Source organism: Lichenostomus cassidix, chromosome 23 (genome assembly GCF_008360975.1).
Source record: "Lichenostomus cassidix isolate B80296 chromosome 23, HeHo_3.0, whole genome shotgun sequence".
Classification (NCBI taxonomy): Eukaryota; Metazoa; Chordata; class Aves; order Passeriformes; family Meliphagidae; genus Lichenostomus; species Lichenostomus cassidix.
This window is the reverse complement of record NC_139503.1, coordinates 3868867-3892688: the sequence shown is the minus strand read 5'-3', so window position 1 is coordinate 3892688 and position 23822 is coordinate 3868867. Positions and strand designations below refer to the sequence as shown.

General features: G+C 41.8%; 1 long non-coding RNA gene across 1 annotated transcript in view; it reads left to right on the top strand.

Moving 5' to 3' along the window:
* The window catches only part of LOC146427860 (uncharacterized), a 148623-nt gene that overhangs the window by 99153 nt on the left and 25648 nt on the right, over positions 1–23822 (top strand). The window contains exon 4 of the long non-coding RNA XR_014856306.1: positions 8005–8188. This is a non-coding gene — a long non-coding RNA (uncharacterized LOC146427860). The remainder of the gene's footprint in view (positions 1–8004; positions 8189–23822) is intronic.

Below are 23822 nucleotides of genomic sequence, written 5' to 3'. Positions count from 1 at the left end.
AAGTTGTTTGCATCAGCACAAGACAACAAAGTTTTTGCTAAATAACCTCAGTGTTTATATGGGTTTATATGACAAGCATGGACATGGTTACAACCTGTAAGAGTACACAGCAGAGTAGGGATCTCCCTGTTCCCACTGCAGGACACTATTCTTGACTGGAAAGGTGGATTTGGTGCTGCTCTGCCTCCCAGCCTGACTGTGCTCCTGCAAGGGGAGATACCCACCAGGCTAATCCCAGCTGTGCTGTACTGAGGGTGAGAGGAGCTCTTGGCTCTGCCCCATTTGGAGAAACATTTTGTTTTCTCTGTCTATCAAATCTGATTTGGCTTCCTCTTTCACAAGTGTTTGGCATGCTGCTTGTATGTTTTGTCAAAATAGGGAAGTTTTAGAGTCGGAAAAGCAAACATTCAGCAGTCAGAAATGGACTTCTATGCAGATTCATGTTCTTCAAATTCCTTTCTCCTAATCGTTTTTGCATGAAACATGGTAATAGGAACATCATTGCTCATTGCCTTAGGCAGCTAGTCATGCTAGTTTCTTGAATTAATATTTGATTGTTGCATAGAAAAAGTATATAGACTTAGGGTTCAAGTGACAGCATAATTATCTCCTTGAGATAGTTGGACCTACCACTACCATTAGCTATTCATCTCCTCTGCCAGTGAGGTGAAAAGAAAGGTCAGGTGATGGCTGGATTGGCAAAGTGGTCGTGTTTGAGTCCTGGACAGAGGCAGGAATGTAAGGGCATAAACCTCTAGTCAATTCTTTGAGATGGACTCAAGTTGTGATTCTTTTTCCAGACTTAAAGATGCAAAGTCTGTGTGTCCACAGTTAGACAGAAACATGAGTCTGACCCTTGGAATCTCATGGTTCTGACAAAGATAACTGCACTCTCAGACTTTATGTTGAAGAAAATCCCTTTGCCCATCCCCGAGGTTTGTCACTCCCAGAAGGGTGGAAAGTGTTCCCTAGCAGGTCAAAAAGTATTGCCAGAGAAATATCTCAAAAAGGTTCTCCATTCCTGGGGCATCAGAGGGTTCCAAAGGTATATGTGGAGTGTGCTTCAATGCTTTATTTTTAAGTTATTTGAGCCAACAGAGCCATTATGCATGAAACACAAACCTGACAACAAACTAGCTCATGCCTTGGGCAACAAGCAGTTCTTGGGTTTCTTGATCTCATTCATCTCTGGAGTGTCTGTCAGTGATGCATTATATGACAAAAGCCTCATCTTCAGATACTAACTTCTTAGCACAGAATAAATTAGCAAGAGCAGAAAATTCTCCTCCTGTAAATTTCCCCAGAGCACTGAAGCTTTGGTTTGTCCATGGAGCACGGGGCTGGGTTTGGCTTGGTCCAAGACAATCCTGTCCAAGCAGGAAGGGAGAAGCAAGTGTGTATGAAGAGGGAATGAACCAAATATTACTATTCCATGTTTGTCTCTTCATCTTCTACTTTTACAGTTCAATATTAATGAGCAGCCATATCTGGGCTTATCAGTACTTTAATTACAGGTAAGAAAATCAGGGTTACGGTTTGTACTCCCCTGTGGTTTTGGCTGTACTGTCAGGCTTCTCACTAGATGGTTAAATTCTCATTTTCTTTAGTGTTTTATTTCAGTACAAGCCACTCCTTAACTTCAATATCTATCCAGTTACCCTAACTTAGAGAATTAATGGCTAGGAAAGGGTAGTAAAGTAAAACATTGTTTATCCTTTAGCAAATTCATAGGTTGCATTAATTACCAAATCAGAGTCTGCATTGCACTTGGCTCCAACTCATCAGTTCACAAAATGTGAGCAGGACTGTCAGGATGGGCTCTTTGCTTATACTTCATAAATTCTGTTTTACTAGCTGAAAATAGCAAGTTGGGCAATGAGATACAGAAAAAGAATGAACCACACTGCTGGAAATACATTGAAACTTAAGAATTTCTAACAGAGTAATCTCTCACAACCTATGCATACATCCATGTGCTTAAAAGCTTCAAGACCTACAGAAATCAAAAGGTCCCTTTCTGTGCAACTTTCTGAATATTTCTGTAGCATTTTTGAGCAAGCTCTAATTTTCTGTGGTTGGTTTCTATTCAGTGCCATCAAATCACTGTGAAATAGACTGAAGGGAGATGAACATTTAATAAAAAATTAACAAACTTGATTTTGCATTTAGAATGCTGTACAAAAGTTCATACTGGGGAGTTGGCTAGTGATTTCCTGTCTTACATTAAAAATTATTTGCTTTGGTAGGGTGTAGTCTCAGGGGATGCCCACTGGCACTGATCTGTTCTGCAAAACCAAAACATCTGCATGTGATGCAGATGTTTCAATGTGGAAGAGTCAGGCAGAATTGAAAGCACAGCCAGGATCCCCAAAGGTGAAGACACCATCTGAAATAAACCCATCTCTTATTTATAAGGTTTTCCTGTAGTACTAGTGTTCTGACAGGCTGAATCAGAAGTATGTGTGTTTCCATGGCCTTTTAACTACAGTGTGTATACTTGTGGCCAGGAAGTGCAGTGTTGCTCCAAAGAGCACAGAACTGCTCCAGCAGGAACTTCAGACTGCAGGAACCTATTTTTTTTTTTTTGCTGTTTGGAACAATTATGCATATTAACTTCCTCCCCTTCCTCGGTGCTTTGGCTGCTGTGAGGCTGTGGTTGTGACTCAGCTGTACAGAAAAAGTACTCAGCTCTGAATGTTCTTCAGAGTAGCTGTAGCTGAAGGTTATTATGTGCACATTCACTACACACACAATAACAGCATTTTAAGTGGATATAAACCCCAAGATGTTATGGAGAAAATGGAGAAGAAAACAGAAAAAAAAATCTATAAAAACGAATGCTTTGTACCCCCATCCTGCATGTTGTATTTGGGGGCATAAACACCTCCCCTCCCCTGCAGAGGTGGCTGAGTTTGGGTGACACTGTGAGGCTGCTGGAGACATGGATAAAAACTGCTGCCAATGTGTCTCTGACAGAGCACCAGTTGGCCAGTTTTGTTCCAGAAGGTTTACATAAAGCTGGTATTTGCAGAATTCTGTCAGTCCATTAAAATTGCCCAGGTACATGTGTTTTTTTCAGAATTCCACCCCAAAAATGTAACCACTATTGCACAGCATTATCTAGCTGTAATGCAATCAATCATTCATGTTGCACAGCAAGCCTGTAAGAAAACAAGAGTAATCCATTTGCTGTGAGATTTTCATCTTTAACCTAAAGACTTTTCGTATTAAGAAGTAATTCTGAGTGGAATCCTTTGTTTGTAAGAATGTTATGCTTCTTGAGCTCCTTTTCTCATAAGCCTGAGGTAAAGTGTTCCTGCAATGTGACCCTGCTCTGTTGTTTGAACTCAGACAGCTAGTTTTAAGCAAAAGCATCTTTTATTCACTAAAATCAGTAATAAAGGGTGGCCACCTCGTGAATGCTACTCTCAGAACTCCAGAAAGTAGAAAACTGCCCATAATTCCTGAGCTGTTCTTTTGTGGTTTTTAAAAGAATGCTGTTGAATCTGCACTTGGAACAGGGTAGCTGGATCTTATTTATAGCTCTGTTCTGTCTGGTACACTTCCTCTCACTTCCCTACAGAATGATATGAATGAAAATGACACTATTGACTGTGTGGGGAACAAGAAAAGAGCTTATAGAAATAAGATTTTTATAGATTCAAGACTGAGGGAATCAAATCCCTAAGTTATGGTATTTGAGAATAGAAGGAGGATTAGGCTATGCTAGTTGGAGAGGTCCCACTGGTGGGTCTTCTTCCTTGTAAAGGTGCCAGGTTTACCCTTTCTCTCAGACCTTCTAAACCTGTCTAGAATTGCTGTAATGAATGTCTAAGTGACAAAAAGAAAAGCAGTGTAAAAGATGCTAATCAGTCTTTGTTCTTTTCAGACATCACATACAGGACCTGGAGTAAAGATTTTGTATGGAGAGAGATAGATTTTAATTAAGCATCTTAATAGAGAAATCCTTCTTGTTTTTTTCAGAATAAATTAAGGAAGTAACTTTGATGCAATATCATTTTCATCTAATCAGTAACACTCTGAAATTACCATGTTGTTTTCCATTAGAAATACCATCATCCAACAAATCAGATAAAATTATTTAACATAGCTATATTGCAACCTCAGCTAACATTAGCCTGGGCATGTGTATACACAGAGCAGCAGATGGCGAGTGAATTGACAAATGTTTATAGGGAGAAAAGGGCAGAAAGTATCAACAATTCTATATACTCCTTTGAAAAAGATGCCTGTATTCTTGATTCACTAATAATCAAATAAAAGCTTATCAGGATTTTGCCATCTGCATATAGTGAATGCTGATTACTGACACCAATAAAAGGCAAATTTTACTTCTATGCACAGATTATGAGTATCTCTGTTAAAAATTTTGGCTTTATATTTGGCATGAATTCAGAGGTTTTTGTTTGATGTAAACCAATATGTTGACAGATAGCTTTTATACCAGAGTGTTTGCCATTTTTTAAACACACAAAAAACAAACTGCATGCGGATAAATCAGCTTGCAAAGCTGGGACAACAGTTACAAGCCTGGAAAAGTGAAGAGGCTGCTGTGGCATGACTGTGTCTTCGATAAATGTGTGTGGTGGTTATGGCAGCTTTACACAACTACAGTTTCTGTGGGCAAATTTGCAACACTCGTTCCTGACAGCCAGAGGCAGGCCACAGTTAGCCTTGCATGTCCAAGCACTATTAATTGTTATTAATATTTATTTTCTAGTACACTAATGCCTTGAGGTGAAGTCAAGTGGGTGCTGTGTTTGCCCAAAGTGAGAGCTTGACAAAGTGAGGAGTTGGAAGCTGAAACACCTGGTGATAAGTGATTTATCCAAGAGTACAGGGAACAGTTATGTGAGCTGGAAACACAAAACAGCTCATCCAGATAGACTTTCTTTTGACCCACAATACACACTTCTCTTTCTAGTGGAAGTTCTCCCAAGCAGAAGACATTCTCAGCTGAGATGTAGGGAGTGTTATCTCTTGATCACGTAATTCAGTCACATGAGGATCTGCCTCAGTAAAAATCAAGGAAGGCAGCACTAACCACATGTCCCATTTTTTCACCTACCATAGAAGCTGAACTAAGGATTTTGGGTACATGAATATGCATGACAAGAACCATGCAAATGTCCTTCTCAGAACAGACTTTCACAGTCACTCCTCATGTTGGTTTCTTTAGTTTGGCTAGATTTCTACCAGTTCAAGCAATAGGAAAACCTAAAACTGCCGATATTTTTTGACAAGACTTGAAGCCCTGTGTAACAGGTTCCATCAAAAGAGTTGCTTTTATTGCCATCATAGCTGTAATGCAATTTCATGTGCTGTCCTTACAGATACTATAATTTTTCATATAGAGCTGTCAGCAATAACCTTTTGTGGCAGCAGAGAGAAAAAAAATCCCCAAAATACATACTTGTCAAACATATATTTGTAGACCTTAAAATTGTTTATCCACATACACCTGTGTTTCTCTGATCTCTCATGCAGTGGAGGAGGATTGTGCCTTTTACTTGCAGGTAGAGCAGGAGAAGCTGACAGGGCTTGTGCAGGTAGGATCTTGGAGGAAAGTCTCATTCCAGCTTTAGTTCTGCTCACCTGGTGTGTGCAAGGACTTGGCACCCTCTGCAGTCCTATGTATGCACAAGAACATAAAATAGTTTGTGGTTTTGTCATCCAGTTTTCCTTCTTTAATCCTCAACGCAAATAACAGCTTAACCTAATGAGAAGTTGTAGGAAAAAATCTTAGAAAGTTTGTACACGTCAAGAACAGATGAGGGCTGCAGGACCTGTGAGCCTCCAACGCCCAGCAGTGTGTTTTACTCCCTGCTGCCTCTCCTCCTGTCACAGACCAATTTATATTTTGTGACTCAATAGGAGATGTTCTAGTGCTGGCAGAAACTTTTAATGATCCTCAGCCTCACATGCTGCTCTGGAAACAAGTTCTGGAGAATACAGAAGATTTTGCAACATATTATTCCTATAAACAAAAATGTATTTCTCACCAGAAATTCATATTCAGATACTCTTCCACATTTTAGCATTTTCCTCATCTGGAGATGCATTATCCCTTGTTCACAGTCTTTTGTTTTTCCAGATAAACTCTGGTAAGCTGTAATATTGTTAGTGGGGTTTTAGATGATTGATCAGTGTTAAGAGTCTTCCTAGTTTCCTTCTACTTATGAAGTGGTAACTAGTCCTTTCCAACCTGTAATAAACACATTATCTGAGCAGGAAGACAGAGCTATTGTAATGAGAAAGCTCTAGGTAGTAAGTTACCCAGAGCAGGGTGGCCAGGGAGCCATTCCCACAAATCCTACCAAACCTGGTAAATAATGGAGCTTTGGGCTCCCTAACTACAGCAGCTCCTTTCCAAGCTGACCTAGAGTGCCCCACATGCTGGTTTGATGTTCCAAGGTAAAATGCAGACAGCATTTGTGGGGGAACAGGAATCTGCTCACCAGTTCACAGGGAAACTGCCTTCAGTTGTTTCCCTTCCCTTCCTGCCACAGTTATTGGCACACAGGAATTGAGGTCTCTCTGGCTGAGCAGCAGATGTTGGTGTTACACATAAAGATGGTACCTTGTCAGGGCTGTGGTTGGCAGTGCAGGACAAGGCTTTTGCACATTTCCAAACATGTTGCTTCAGACAGAGTAAGGGGGATTTGTGATTAAGTCCTGCAGTTGCTTGACGCTGGATGTGACCATGGCTGTGGGACTACATGGAGAAGGCTGTTGGACCAGTAGAGATTCCAAAGAGATCATATGTTAGCTGCACACGTATTTGCATCAGTTAAACTATAAAATTATATTAATGATGAAATCTTCTTTTGACATAAGTTGATAACTAGCTTAGTTTATGAGGGAACTGCTCCTTGAGCAAGGAACAGCTTAGCATGGGAAATTGGTCCATCCCTTTTTCTGGAACATATATGTTCAATCACCTTGGAATCACAGGAAGCCAGGATAATTCAGATTGGAAGAGACCTCTAGATGCATTTAATTTAACCTCATGGTCAAAGCATGACCAACTCTGACCAGATTGCTGAAGGTTATACTGCAAGACACCAAGGGAGCATAACCCAACCCATGGCTGAAATGGAAAGGCCAGACCTGGAGTTGTGAGAGCTCAGATGAGGCTTTATAGCCTGAGGAATAGTGCTCAGTAGGGATAACAATCCCAAAGGGTTTCTCATGATATGTCAGTGGAATTAGCCATCTAGGTTGCCAAGTTCTATTCAAATCTAAGAGGATTTTTAACTAAGGTAAGATCTAAGAGAGACTCACTTCACAGAACTGAGTCTTAGTGCCTTCATGCCTTGTCTGATATCCTTTCTGATATCCCACAGGTTGCTTACACAGTGCTGTCTCATTAAGTGGCCTTGCTGAATTTTTGAAGCTCATGGATCTTCCTGAGTCTCTGTCTTCCTCACCTGCAGATTTAGCCCATTTTTATTCTCTCTGCCTTGGCTCCAGCACTCCCTAAAGCTGTTCAGGGGGTTTTATGCTTCCCTTTTATGAATACTGTGCTCAAGCAGTATATAGCTAGCAGGCACACAGTTTTGCAGATGATAATGTCCTTTATTTTCTCGATGTGGTTCATTGAAAGGCACTTAAAGAAAACATTTTCCTGCAGATTGCTAGTGAAAGGAGATTGCTTTGGGTAGTTTCTTTATATTCAGTTTATCTTGACTCTTACATGAAGTGCAAATGTACATTGTTAATACAGGGAAATGGTCAAAAGGAGAAATTATAGCTGCTTGCATATGCTTTTTTAAATGTGTTTCTGCTCTGAAAAACAGTCATGTGAATTTGACCTGGCCTCACTTTGCTCTTCTTCTCCATGGGACTGAGGGCTGCTGACATTAGTGGAATGGTTACTGTAGTCAGAATGGTCTTCCTGGCTACTCTTGGAGAGACTGAATTACATTTGAGATTTTATGCATCATCAGTAATTTTTTTTTCCCCTGTAAATTGTAATTGCAGAAATACCTCAAGCACTACTGTGCCTTTAGGGTATGGTTGACAGCACTGCATGAGTGTGATTGAGATCCTGATGAGCAAATGAAATAACACGGATGCATAAGTTTACCAAAAAAACAGAGCTAAGAGAGTTTTGGAACAACACTTTGGTGAATGTGGATTGAGGGTGCTTTGGCACCTGTTACAGGTAAGAATGCCATGTAAATTCTTGCAGGTGTGGATGTGTGCTGCACATACATACACCCCTGAATTTTTTCTGTACCCATGAAGAATCCTAAGGAATGTGTGTTTGGCCACATTCCTTATTTATTTTTAAAATTTGGGCATGAGTTTGAATGTGCAAATTTTGGCTTAGGAAGATCAGATTTATCTTTTCAAAAAGCAGAGGTTATTAGAAGAACTTCCTTTACACCTAGAAAATTTTCACCAGCTACCCCACAATGTCTCTTGGCTTGGAAACATTAATTAGTGTTTTGCTTTGTGTGTGCAAAGCTGATATTCTTTTCCTGTCTGAAGGGAGACCAATGACCACATCAGAACCAATCCATTTCCAATCTGCTCTCTTTTTCCACTACTGATACTCCTACCTTGCATGTAAGGTGAACCAGCTATTACTAGATTTTACAGCAGACTAAGTGATTGTCAGAGGATTGTGTGTATTCCAATTTGCATAGGCTTCTCCTTCTTTTCACCTCCTTCACTTGACTAAAGAAATTAAAATGTGTGAGTTTAGCAGCAGCATATAATATATATTCCTATTTTCATTTATTCAGAGATACGTGATCAAACCCTTAGATTTTATTCAGAAATAACATGCAGTTAAGGAGATTTTATTGCATAAGAAATAGTAACAATAAATATGATCTGTGCTTAGATTGTACACAGTTGCTTTTCACCTGAAGTGATAAAGACAACTTAGTAAATGGGTAGTACTAGAGTGTGGTGTGTCAGGCAGTACATTGCAGGATTTATTAATGCTAATATCTATTAAGAAAATACACTGTTAGCCCTTCTCTATGTATAGATTCAAACCTTTCTATTGATATCCTACTGTAGAAATAAACCTGTTTTAAATAATTTACTTCTGTGGCACAGCACGCCTTAAAATTTGAACCAAAGTCAGCATGATAAAAAAATTGATCAGTTCAGTGAACACATTTCTTTGCCTTAAACTGAAATGTGCATTCTAGAAGAGCATGGCTTGTGAATTGGAGATCCATGAAAGAAACAGACCTGCTAAAAGAATAACATTTTGACGAAACAAGCTTATTTGCTTAACAGCTTTCCACTGCAATTAACATATGCAGCAAATGTGTCTATTTAATGTGACAGTCTGCTCAAATAACCCTCTCTCAAGAGTGGGATTATATAATCTGGAAATAGCAGAGTTACACTGAGATTAAAATTATTGAATATCTTGCTTATTGAAAATGCCAGCAGCACTGTCTCCTCCTTTCTTCTGTACTTCATGCTGACTTGTAAATGATCTGCTTGAGCTCTGGTGTCCTTAAATTAATGAACTGTCTGAGAGCACCATTCAGCACAGGACTGCTGTTTGGAACAAAAGAAAGAGAAACTGAAAGAAACCCTGGGGAAGACAATCTGTGCAGCAGCAGTACTGGAAATATTTGGCCTCATCAGGCTTCATGGGATGGCAGTTGCATTGGTCCTACAAGACTGAAAGGATGAGGATGCAAAAGGCATGAAAACATGAAGTGACAAGCTGTGTGGTCAGGGGTCAGCTGGCCCCTTGGGCTTGGCTAATCAGTGGTTAGTCCATGAGCAGTGGCTCCTTTGAGCCCATTTGCTCCTGGGACACATGCTGGGGATCTTCTGAGCAGAGTATTGGCTTGGGCTGAGAGCAGGGACACCAACAGTGTGGCCTCCTGCCACCTGCACAGAATGCCATGTGGGACATCCTGAGCAGGGCGTGGCTGGAGGTCACAGCAGCTGCTCTCAGGTGGATGCTGTAAGCAAGATTTGCACTTGAACTGCTGGTTTCAGGAACTGCCATGCTGGTGAGGGTGGGAACATCCTGCCCCTGCCATTGTCACAATCCCATCCTGCACACCTGTGCAGAGACTGTCCCTCCAACCTCCTCAACAGTGTCTAAAACACACACAAATTGGTTTAACCTCATGTTATGAAATAAATCAAAGAGGAGGGTGGTCTAATATCTATTAGCTAATTGGTACACAGAAATGACTGGCCCAGCACTCATCAAGGATGAGGATTTGGCATGGGCAGGGACTCATCAGATGGTAGCCAACAGAGCACTGCAAGCAGAAAGGAAGCTGATGCAAACCTCCCAGAGCAACAGAGACTTCTAAGCTCCAGGGAAAGGCAGTGGGGCTGCTGCTCACTTGCCTGGGAATGGGGTGATTTTCATTACTACTGATATAATTCCTTTGGCCCAGAGTGAGCAGTTTTTGAGCTGTTGCCCTGGTGTTTGACCCTGAGATCATTTCTGCATCAATTGCAGGGTGTGGAAGGGAGGGGAGAAGGGTGCTGTGTGCTTCTCCATAGGCTGGCTGGAGACACTGGAACCCTGAAGAAAAGTCAAAACAATACTTTCATCTCAGAAATCATCTGTGAAAACTGTTAAACCAAGAGACAATCTCCAGGTTCAGTTAATTTTAGAGCAGTGACAAATTCCCCTTCCCAATACCTCCAAAGGTGGGGGTTTTCTACAGCCCACTGTGAAGTATCCTGACCACAGCCTGCCCAGTCAGGAGTTCATTGCATAAATATTTGTAAAATTGTGAGAACAAGGTGAGGAATCAGATCCTTCCCCTTCTTATCTGACAAAAACCTCTTCTTTGGTCAGCACTCTGCTGGCAGAAGCTCCATTTTAAACACCCTCCAAGACCCTCAAAACCACAGTATCTCTGTCATTACATGGAGATTTATAATGAGAGTCTGGGAAGCTCCTCAAGTTGTCCCCAACCCTGGAAAACTTCCAAGTGTTCCTAGAAGAATATAATGAGGCTCTAACTCTGTGTTTTCAAAAGTGGAGGAGGCTGTTTCCCTTCTTGTGAGAGGGTTTGGCTGTCACTGTGTCTCATTTGGAGCATCACCCATTTCAGCTGGAAGATGCAAACCCTCTCAGTGTGGTCACTGCACTAGAGAACATGTAGATGGCTATCTGGCCAACATGGAAAAAGCTTTTGCTTACAGCTAGAGGATAAAGAGAGCAACTACAGAATTCACTTTTCAGTCCCATTGTTCCCACATTTACAAAAAATCTGAATTAGCAACTTGTGTTGCCTGTTGCCCAGAGAATGCCAGGTCACCTCCAAGGCAGTAATGTTGTCTCTTCTACATGCTAAACTTGCAGACTCTCCAGGCTGCAGCACCCGAATTTCCCTCAGGTGTACTGAACATTTCAGGTGATGATTGACCGCTCTCCTCGATATTTGTATGATTATTAGTCTCTTCTCTCTGTGCTATTCAGAGGACAGCACTGCTCATAAAAAGCAGATAGGAACAAGCTGGGCTGCTGCCTCTGGTGAGTAGGAGAGAGGATGGGCTGATTGATGACCCTTGGCTGTGTTCTTATGTTGCAGTTGTTTTTTATGATGTCATTAGGAGGCTATAGTCATATTAAGGAATCCCTCATGACATCATAAAGAACTTGATATTTCACTAATGTTATTTCAGCAGAGTGAAGCTCTGGCATTTTATAGTCTTTGCTTTCCCCATAGAATTAGGAATTGTCTAACTACAACCTGGAAGAAATGCAAAAGTAGTCAAATGCCGACTTCAAAAGTTATGGTTAAAGAATGCTAATATATTTGGCTGTTTTGGAGCACATAGCACCTTTAGGTGGAGGACATGATGTGTTTATAAAAGATGCCATCCGTGAATCATATCCTCACACAAAGGAAGAATCACACACACCTTTCCCTTTTTTTTGGTGCACAGAAACAAAGAATTATTTTTCCTGAACACTGACAAACATACCATAGGACAGAACCATGGCACAATTTAGCATAAGAGCACTGAGTTGTGATGTAATGGTGCCATGAGGAGAGCACTGACAATGGAGCCCAAAGTTATTTCCTAACATAAGAGGGAAATCTAAACCCTCTATTGAGAAGAAATGCTGATTTGATGGGTTTGGTGTAGGTGGAAAAATCACGAGTGCTACAGCCAGCTGTACTGTCAGGGGTATGTGAGGACTGAAGCTGGTCAGCCTTACTGACACCTCCCTGTGCAAGCTCAGCATCCTCCTTGCAGCAGCACAAACATCTCCCCAGGTGAAAGTGCTGTTAGTCAAGGATAGGGACTGCATGCCCAAGGGAGAAATCAAATTACAGTTTGCTTTACTGCAGTATTAAGGGATTCCTTGAAAATCTTTATGCTGGTCCCTCCTGCCTTCCTGTCCTAATGCACTCAATAATATAGAAATATTCTGCATGGTTCCTTGCCTTTCCTTTTTTCTCAGAGGATTTACACCTCTGGTTTTACCTTCATTTTCTTTGTTCTCTGAGAGTTCCCAATGCAAAGGAACTTATTTTTAATCTACGTTTCTATGATTTTTGCACTCCTCTCTGGTTGCTCCCAATTTATGTAGTAAACAGCAATATTATTTATTGTATCATTTTAATATTTTTCATTACTTCTTTTCCATGATTTTCAAATGGTCTTGGAAAGCCAGCTAAGTGGCAGAGAGCCTGAAGTCCCACTTTTTCACCTGAATCCATCTGCATTCTGAAAAATCAGTAAATTAGAATGAAAGGGGGTTTTTTATTCCAGAGATGCTACTGCATGTATGAGTATATAATGCCTCAAAATTATTTTACAACCCCCAAAACTGTCTGTCCCTTGCTCTTCCCTGCACTGACACAAAACTCAGGTGTGGCACCAGGAGTGACAAGTCCCCAGGGATCACCAGGCAGCTGGCAATGGGTTCTGGTGGTGTTCTCTTGCACTCAGTCAATGATGAGCTCTGCCTGCAAGAAGACAGTGTGTTGTAGGCATTGCTGCTTTGTGCTCAACTGAAGCCAGTCAGTCCCCACCGTGTGATTTCACAGGCAGTGGGACTGCAGGTAGCTTGGGACTTCAGACAGCTGAGGACACAACCCTCTGAGAGACAAACAGTTTTACTCTGGTGTACCAACAGTGGCATGCACAGTGAAGGTGAATACACAGGAGAGTCCTTGGAGGAAGTTCTGGCACTTGGCATTTCCCAGGGTCATTGGTGGCTTTGTGCTCCTTATTTTAAATTTATAAATCACCGATTAAATGTCTGTTAGACAGGCTGCACCACCCTGGACATGTCTGGAGATGCCCCAAAGGAGGAGGTGGGAAAGGGGGAGAGTTGCCTGAAGCCTGGGATAGTTATCTGTTTGCTTTGAACAGAGCAACCAATCTACCTCGGGGGATTTTACTTTCACACAAGTTCATCCAGTTCACCTACTTATACTGCTCGTTATTAATAGAATTGTTAGCAGGTTCACTCCACAGCTGGTAGGGAAGGTGTGCACATGGGTGGCTCCTGAAGACAGAAAGTTTCTGATTATATCTAATACTATTTGGCTCATCTTCCCAGGTGTTCTGTTTTACAGATAATAAACCAGACAACTTCACAGAGGGAGGTACAGGCACACCCTAGCTGTGGGCTTTAGCTGTATTCCAGCATCAGCTCACAAGTGGGGTACCTGTGCTGGTGAGGAGTTAGGACTGTGCCTAACAGGGGAACAGAGACATAGATGCTATGAGCTGCACAAATGTCACAGGTGAACAGATTTCTCACTGATCAGTAGGTCTTCAGAGGCACCTTTGTTCTCAGCCAAGCACTGACACTGAGATACTGCATCATTTAGGACACATCCTTCCCCTTGTGCATCATTTCATCTCTTATTTGTGGCCATTTATACATGAGCTCATCATGGCATGATATGCTTTCCACAGGTGTAATGAGCAAAATGTCATGGAGAGAGCCCAGGGCTGCTGTGTGCACAGCAGGAATGGATCATGCCCACTGTGCCTGATGAGAGGTTGCTCTGTCTTGGCACATACGAGGAGGATAAGGATGTCTGCCATGGATCTGAGGCTGAGCTCTCTGCTCTGTCATACATTCTGCATCATCTGTGGTCTTCCTCTGGCTGTGAGGCTGAGTGTTCATACTGAGAGGTCAGGTGCAAGATTTTCAGCTAGAGGCAGTTGAAGAGACAGGAAACAGAGGAAAGAAAGTCTCCCAAAACAATCACAGTTCCCCACCTCTCTCAGTGTTATGTACAACAGTACCTAACTTCTTCAGCTGGATGAGACTTACAACCTGCTATATCTGAGCATGTAAGGGTGAGCAGTTCATTGGTACTGAGTGCTCCATCCTCCCCTCACATGCAGATAGTGATCTTGATTTAGCTTTTCAGCCATGGATGCCTTTGAACTCAGACCTAGCAGAGAGGCATGAATCTTTTCCATCTGATTCATATCCAGAGCTTCTGCTATTTACTCAAGCCTCTTGGGTGGAGACATTGGGCTGGAGAGCTTGTGGGAACAACTCCCTTCAAGTTCAAGCTGCAATTTGAAAGCTGTGGTGTAGGAAGAAAAACAGGGTAACCAGCCTGTCTTCAAAGTGAGCCTTTCTTCTCCCCAGAGCAAATGTAGCTCTGACCCCATTTAACTCCAGCTCTCTCACAGGGAATGAGAGGTTGGTACATGCAGTGTTTCAGGCTCAGAGAATTTCTCTGCCTGAGTGGAGCAGGTACATGTGTTGAATAAGCTTTTTCTTCAGTACCATTACAGTAAGGGTGGCAAGTAATATTTTTTTTTTCTTTTGCATCTGGACTGCAAAATCTTCAAAATGGCCATTTTTCATGGCAGTCAACATTTTTTGCAATGCTAGCTTCAGCAGGAATGCACATGGTGGGCACTGAGTGACCCTTCAACAAGTTAATACTTTCACATCTGCCTCAGATTGAGCTGAAGACCTCTGGCCTGAGGAGCACTGCTTTAGCTTGTCAATATGAGTTCATTAGAATTTTTACCACAAATTCACTGCATGAAATAAGTTTGGCTTCCAGCCTGGTGACTTGTCTCAGTCACCTATGCTTTTAGTTTGTGTTCAGGATGAGCAAGAATGTCTTACTCAGTGGTAATCATGTCATCTTGGATTTTTTTAAGCTCACCTTTATTCCTGGCAAACCAACACATAATTAGTTTGATAGTATTAAATGCACTGGATATTTATGTTATCAGTTATTAATGTACATTGCTGATAGGTGATTCTATTTGAGTTGAACAAAGCACCTTTTATACTCCAGATGAAACAGGCACTACTTTGCTTAACTACTGGGCAGATGGTAACTTGATAGTCATTCACCTGGCCCTAGAAAGTGTTGCACTAGTGGACCAGTTTCTTGGGTTATGTCTCTGCCTGCTTGTCAAGAGCTGCCAGCTGTTGGAATATCATTCTCACCCAGTTTTGGACATAAGTTTAAAAGGTATCAGGGAGCTCTTCAGACTGACTGGATGGTGTAGGTTTGAGAGCTATGATTGGAATATCCATGATCAGGAAAAAAAGAAGGGAACACACAGATTGACGCACCTCTCGTGTGGTCAAAAAAAACCCACTGAGTAGATGCAGCATAATGGCTGTTCTCTAAATATTCACAGGCAATTGACTCAGTGGAGCTGTGCCTCAGGGCTGCAGAGCACTCCATAAACAGTGGTTCAGGAGCTCTTCTTGCACAAAGAAAGTCCCTTTTCCAAGGAATTTTTAATGCACCTGAATACATAATGAGTAGGAGCAACTGGCAAAGGGCAGGAGCTCAACCAGATAAACTTTACAATAACACAGATATTAAACTTATTTATAATGTCATGCTCTCCTTTCTGTTTATGAAACATTGACATATTTATCTTTTATTTAGAAATTATTAGTCCCAAATTGGGCTTGGATGCTTCATCTCCTGTTTGAATTATGAGCAAGAAAAAATAGTAGAGCAACAATACCCCTGGATTGATGGCTTTACATCTTTATTATAATTATTTTATGAGCATTTCCAGGGACTCCCTACTACAGCACCTGAATGCCTGGAAATCCTCCATTTTAAGTCTTCCATTTCATATTATTTTCTTCCTGATAATTTGGGTCTCACATTTCCAACCCCGTAGTGTTCATAGAAAAGCAGTAATAATGTTTCAGTGCTTATTATGTCAACTACAATTGAATTAATTTCTCCTGAGTTGTTTGTTGGTTATGCCTATCTTGTTCTAGTAAGATGCTCCATGATAGCAAGAGGTCCCTGTTTGTGGCTTCTCCTTCTCTGTGTGAGGCTTCACCTTGGCTTTGTTCTCTCTAACAGCAGTAACCAACACACTGATGTGCTTTCCTTAAAGCATGTATCACAGGGCTGAGGTTCTTTTGGGTTAGTTTTAGTAGCCTTCCAGGAAGCAGTGGTAGATGTGGTATCATGCAACACGTCAGGGGCATCCAAATCCAGTGTGTCTCAAATCTGAATCATGCTCCTGTTTCCCTCTTTGGCAGGTGTGAAAGAAACTAAAAACTCCTGAATTAGCATTCGCCGTTTGTCAGTGCCATGCTCTCTGACAGAATCAGACTCATATTGGCTCTTTCTCCCGTCCTCTTAATTAATTTTGCCGTGCTGAGCAAGCGGGCTCCAGCAGGCTCGCTGCTGCGGACTGATCTCCTCATCTGCCTTTGATGTGTCTCCTGGGAGGGGGAGAAACTCATCAGAGAGACCTGCTATTGCTAATTTTCATGCTGCCTTGGGCAGAGCTCTTTTCTGTCCTCTACTCTTACATGAGTTCTCTTTCAGTGGCAGCTATATTGTCATAATACAGCAGAGGTTTCTGAGTCCTGGAGCTGTGGGGGCTTGGGGCTCACATTGACTGTGGCTGTGCACACTGATCCTGTCCACCCATGGCCTGGGAGGGTGTTGAAAACTGCAGGGCTGGCCTGGCTCTCTGGGCACCCTTATATCCAGAGATTTGACCTCTCCAGGAGGATTTCCACCTCACCTCAGGAGGCTCAGCTCCCACCGAGCACATTTCCGTCCCTCCCTTGGTCAGCGCACATGGCTGCAGTGCTGCCCTTAGGCCACTGTCCTCCTCTCTGTGTCCAAGGCTGTGTCCATCAGTGGCCAGGCAGGGGTCACTTTCCCCCTTGGGGTGCAGGAGCTGATGGTGGCTGAGGGGATGGCACAGCAGAGAAGTGGCACTTTGGCCAGGAGAGCTCAGAGCCGCTCAGAGCAGGCAGGCTGCCTGCTGGGATCGCTGAGCGCCGCCGAGCTGAAACTCGGCTTTCCACGACGCTATCTGGGAATCTGCTGAGAGCTGGCTGCTGACATGTGGAACGAATGAGCTTCAGCAAATGCTGCTGCCTGCCTCTACGTGTATGGCTGCATGAGTGCAGAGCAGGTGCCAGTCGGCAGTGCTGTGTGTCAGGCTGGAGCTGGAGCCATGGGGCACTTGTTTTCACTGCCAAAACCAGGAATTTCACTACCCATTTCACTTGTTTTCACTACTAAAACAAGGTTTTTTTGCTCTGTTTTCTCTCTGTCTCAAATGTTTCTGTTCTTGCTGAAAGAATAGAGTATTAATGGGATTGAGGTCTTTCCCTGCTGGTTTAGTTTGGAGGAAGCTGCAAAGCTGCTCAGATGGCCATAGAAAAAGCCTAGAAGTACATTCTTGGTTTGTTGTTTTTTTTCTTGTAAATTGCCTGAGAAAACACATTTATAAAAGTTAGTTTCTGGACTACGTTGAGGCAAAAGCTGCCAGGGAAAGATTTGACTGCTCAATTACTGTTCCTACTTTCTGCCATCAGACTAGTCCTTGTGTGAGTTGCTGATATTTGGGCTGCAAGCATGCCATACTTCAGTTCAGGGCCTTGCAGATTAAGCTTAGACATTGTCTGATTTTAATTTTAAAATTAAAGAGAACTCAGAATATTCTGTGATTCTGTGAGAATACTATTTGCACATCAAATATGACATTCTGCACAGCTTGAGTAGTAGGGAAGGGAAAGAAAGGGCAAGAAAGTCTGCCTGGTTCAGGTGGCTTAAGTCATGACTATTCATCATCTGAATGAAAAGATCTGGAGTTTTCATAGGAACTCCACCCACCAAACTGAAATAACTGTAACAGCCTTTGCCAATAAAATGCCAAATGAATGGATAAAAAATGAAGCAATGTAGATTGTGCACAGCAACTGTTTTAAATCCTGAGTTTGGTGGTCAGAAACAAGAGGTCTCCAGCAGTAAAACACAGTTCCAGGTCTTGTGATGGAATATATTTTAGCAAACACTGAAGGTGAAGAGGTCTGATTGCCATTGCCTGCACACATCCATGTCTTCATGAGGACATTCTGGGCACTCCAGCACAGGCTTCTCCTGGGGCTTGCACTGTTTTATATGTCTGTAGTTATCCACTCCTGCTAACTCTGCTTGCTTTTTATGTCAATTCTCTTGTATTAAAACACCTAAAAATCCATCACTGCTGGTTTTAATTACAAGTGTGTTAGCTGCTTCTCTACATGTAATTACTGAAATGAATGGAGAAAGCAGAGAGGAGAGAGTGTAAATGCTCTTCACACAGCAATGCAATTACATCTGCAGGCATCTTTCCAACTGCTCGGCATGTTATGTAAAGTTTGGTGTATGTACACATGAATTAATGAGAATATTTATGTTTTCCCTTCTTACTTTCACAATGCATTCATTTCAGACATCTTTTATAAGGTATTTCTGATTGTTAGGTAGACAGATGAGTATCTCCTCCAGGTGCTGTCATATCCACCTCAAAAACCAAAGAAATGAGTGCATGATTATTCCAGTGTATAGGAATATACTATAGGCAAACACCTGATGTTGTGTGTTCACTGACCTTCTGAAGGCAGTCTGAGTGCAGGGGGACTTTGAACAGCCTCCTGGGAGAGGTGACATAAAGGGTGACATAAGGGGTGACATAAGGGAAACACCTACACCTGGATGTCATTTTGCTGAGGACTTGCCTTCACCATGAAATTAAGTCAAGTCTGCACCTGAGTTTCTTCTCCCCACTTGGTCTCACTGAAATAAAAGTAACTGCATTTAGCAACCTTAATTATTTGTCCTGAGACTGGCTAAGCTGTGCTGTGAGCTGTTATTAACTCTTCCTGGTCCTTTTGGGATGTGTGATAGGATTCAGAAGAAAACCCTAGGCTAGAGTGGCAGGTGAGAGGGACCAGCCTGTGTGGATGTGGCAGAATGGTGGCAACAATCTCTGACAGACTGTGCTTAGTCAAGTCTGAATACAAGAGGGAGTAAATTGTGGAACTAAGCAGAAAGATTTTTTTGGTTTTTTGAGATTTTTCAAAAAAAATAAAAAGAGAAATTGAGTAAATGCTGCTGTGGAAAAGATCACAGATACTTGTAAAAACCAAAAGGTTTTCTTTGATGGTTTTCATTACATTTAAAATTTTTTTGCAGTCCTTTTTTGAGTAGGAGTTTTTACATGAAAAAAAAGTCTTTAGTCTAAGTTCAATACTGGCAAAAGTGAAGCTAAAATTCCTTTTCAGGAAGCATTTGGACCTAGAAGCCTTTGATGTCTAGTAACTTACAGAGAAATGGGATCAGGAATGATGACATGTCACTCATGTGAGGCAAATGGCAGCTTTACTTGAGGACCAGAGAGTAAATCTAATCCATGGAGGATGTCCTAATGTCATTAGAAACATGGAAGAACTTGTTGATACATGTGTGTTTCTGTCTAAATCCTACACAGATGAAGAAAAGGTCATTCATCTAATACATTATTGTTCATAGTCATTTTAATTTGTTTTTAAAGGAACAATAACAGTCCTTCCACTAAATTGATTCAAATATCCTTACACGGGCAGTGCTAAAATAAATGCAAGATGTAGTTAGACTTTGGGGACCATAAAATCACAGATCATTTGTATCACTCAAGACAGAAACCAAAATCTGACATCAGTGAAGCCAGCAGCAAATTTCTTTTTGCTATGCCACTCTTAGAAGGAGGTTCTTAAATAGAAAAGGTATTTGAATGTGCACACAGGGAACATTCTAGTGGTATTGAACTTACTAAAATATTCTACACTGTTATGCAGTAGCATTCATTTTTGAAGAGTGGATATTTGAAGAATATTCCATTTGAGTGGAAATCACTCAAATTAAAACTTACTTAATTTTAAAAAAATATGCCATAAGATGCATGATAATATATCAAAAACTGAAAAAAATATACTTCATAAAATACAGAAAATTGCTACCATAATGCAAGTAAGATTTTTCAGCCCAATGTGCTGTTTGTGCTGCCTCTGTTTTCCATGCTAAAAAATCTTTGTTTCTCATTTACAACCAAATTTTTGGTTTGTATCATGACTCCTCAGGAGTATCGAGAGGAAGTTTTTATGCAAGACAGTGGTTTCTGAGATTTATATGACAAGCCTGGGTAAAATTCAAATTACTCTGATTTAATCCATTTGGAGCTGCTGCACTAAATCACTGTAGCTGCTGCTGACATCCCAGCCCACAGAAACCTGGAAGCTGATGATATAAGTTTATCTGCGTATCTACAGGTGAAAACTCAGGCAGCCTTGAATTGCAGCAAGAGGTGTTTGCCTCTGTTCTGAATATATTTGGGGAATGAGCAGGGGCTGCTTCTTTGAGCACTCTGTGAGAAGTCTTACCGTGCTTTTCCTCTTGAAATAAATTGTCCTCAAGGTCATGCTGTCTTTCAGAATATACAGTAGGAACTTTCCCTTTTTTTTTTTTTTTTTCCCCCCACTGACACAGGCCAAAACCTTATTTATTCAAGAAATATACATCAGGGAGCCAAATATTCATGAATTACCTACTGCTGCAGTAAGCATCCACTTTTCAAGCCTGCAGCTGGCCTCAGCATCGTGACATGGAGGTTCCAGCTGGGAACCTGGAATTCCTGCAGTCACCCTATCTGTGCTTGTCCTGTTTGAGGGAACCTCTGACTTTCTAGGCCAGGACTTGGCTCACAGGTAAAAGAAAATAGGAAATGAAGAAGTCTTTAGGCAGCTGTAGGAATCCTTTTGACATGGCTTTGAGTAAATGAGCAACAGCAGCATCAACCTCTTACCATTCTGATGCAAATTTTGCATCTGCTGTTATTTATAAATGAGGTTTAAGGTCTCAGCCATTCCACTTTGAGCTGATTATGTTACAGAACAATTGCAAGATCAACAGTGTCTAGAATTGCAATTAAGAGTGTGAATTTTGAGAAATAGTTCATAGAAGCTACTTGCCCTGTGGGCAAAGAGACAACTGTGGATCCTGAGTTGCCAGGCTGGCACCTGATGCACCTTTCAGTATCCATTACAGGGACTTAAAAATGTATATAAAGAAGCAAAGAAGAAAAGCTGTGTTTCATTCAGATCAACTACCAAGTGACACTTAGTCCAAGCAGGGTTTAGCTCCTGTTTCTCTCTGGGTTATCCTCTGAGGTTATCCTGTATGGATGTTGTGAATAGGAAGTGGAAGTTTCTGGGGGCTCTCTCTAATAAAAACCAGATACAGACTCAGGAAGCTGACTCGCAGCATTTACCTGCCGCACAGGATTATGTACAGGAAGCTTTTGGCTGGAAGAAGTATGGCGAAATGTTAAGGTTTAGTTCTATTCTTGAGTATATCCTTTCTGGCAGCTGCACTGAAGTGCAGCTATTGAGCCCACAGTGTGCCAGAATTGCAGCCCTTTCCTTCCAGTGCAGAGAAGAGGGCTGCAGAGACAGACACATGAAACATATTTTTCTCTTTAAAACCATTTCCATAATTTTATTTTTGGATGAAACAATAAATAAGGAACTCTATTAGGATAAACAGAGTACTTGCAGCAGCTATAATGCACACATTAAAGTTGGAAAAGGAGGTTTGAAATGTTTCCATATTTCATAATAGATCTGTAGTCAATTCTGTCATCACTGTGCTGAGCCAGATAACGTCTGGGAAGGAATACATGAGAACTTCCCTGTCCTGTTTTGGGATGGAAGAGACAGAGGTGCCAAGTTTGAGCAGGTGGAGGGAAGTTGTTGCTGTTAGAACATTCCTGAGCCTGAGTGCATGTGAGGTGAGGGCAGCCCAGGCAGGGTGCTCTGAGAGGCTCTAGACACAGTTGCAGTGCATAAGCAGTGGCCATTACATCATGGGGAGGGCAGCTGGGGAATGAAACTGGTGTTTGGACTGGGAGTGTTTCCAAAACAATACCAAGTTCTTTTTCTTTGTCCTCTCAGTTATACCACTTGTGTGCCTGGGAAAGGCAAAGCCTGTGGAACAGCTCCAGTAAATTGTAGGTGTGGAGTGAAATGCCTGGAGAGTAGAGAGGATAGGCAGTGCCAACCCTAGCCACTACCTTATTAAATTTAAGATGAAAGGCGTCAACCCCTTCAGCCTCTCTTCAGACAGCCCCAGATTAAAATTTTTGGAATCCTGCAAGCTATTCTGCTTTGCCCAGGAAAGTTAATAATGATTTCAAATACCTGTGCTGTGGTGGAGAGACCCCTGACAAAAGTAGGTGGTTGGAACAGATGCCAGATCAGGAGTAAATCAATTTCAGGATGGCGTAACTTCTCCCACTTGTGGAGTGTCTTGATCTTGATCTCTCTTATATGCCCTGCAGAACTGGCAAGTAAAGGGAAAATCCAGCCTTCAACTTTTCTTTGTGTCAGTGGATATCCTGCTCAAATGTGTACAATTTTTTTCTTTCTTTCCTGCATTAGGTTCATCAGCTGCTATTCAAAAACCTCTCCTACTCTAGGGTCTCCAATGTGTAACTCCCCTAGATATTGCCATATTTTCACAATACCACATGATTTTGTTTTAGTTCCCAGTTTGGACAATCTCTGCTGAAACAGGGCCAGAGTCAGAACAGAAAGATCTTTTTGCTTTCTTAAGGAAGACAACTTCTTAGTACCTGGGAGAAGCTGGGAAGAAGGTGAATTTTATTTTATATTCCTCCCACTCCCTTTTCAGCCATCCACCCCAAAGGAGAGCCCAGGGAGGAGCAGCCTCCAGTGTATTGTGTCCTCTAAAGGGTCTGTCCTGTCACCTCTCCCTGCTCTGGTCAGCATCAAAACTAATGTGTGTTTGCAGTCCTGTGTGGTCAATTCTGAGACCTTGGCTCAAAGGGTAATTCCTGATGAGGAGCAAGAATTCTGCTAACAAGCAAGCTGATCGGTGGACTTTTCAGAAACACTGCTTAAGCTAATTGTAGAGCTCTGAGGTAATGGTTAATTTTTGCCAGACAAAATAATCTCCTCTCTGGCACAGATTTGATGTGATCTACCTCAGCTGTATCCTGCACTGAGATGGGAGATGTGAGATGTGTTTCTGCCTGGGAGTTGCTGTAAGGGGCCTGAGCAGTTTTTGCAGCATGGACATGAGTTCTCTGCTAGAGTAGCTCAAAACATCTGTCCCCCTTCACCAAGGGAGTGTTAGAAGATCCTCTCCCATGTGTCAGTTGTATCACTGTTAAAAAAGTGTTAGTTTTTTCTAGAAAAATAAAAATATCTGAGCTCTTAGTTTGTGAAATGGAAAATTGTGTCATGGCCATGCTCCCGTTTCTGTATTCAGTTCTCCCACTCTGGCTTTATATATGCAAGGCAACCCCTTCAGAAAATAGATCTAAATATCTTTGCTGCTCTTGTTGCAAGGTGATTCAATTTTGAAAATAATTTTAATTAAAAGTAGAATAAACTAGATAGAAGAAATCTAGTGCCTCCCCTACCTGCCCTGCCTCTCAAACCTGAGATCATTCCCCTTTGAGTGGCTGGTTGGGTATTTCTGCTCCCCATGTGCAAAGTGCATTTTCTCTCCTGCTCA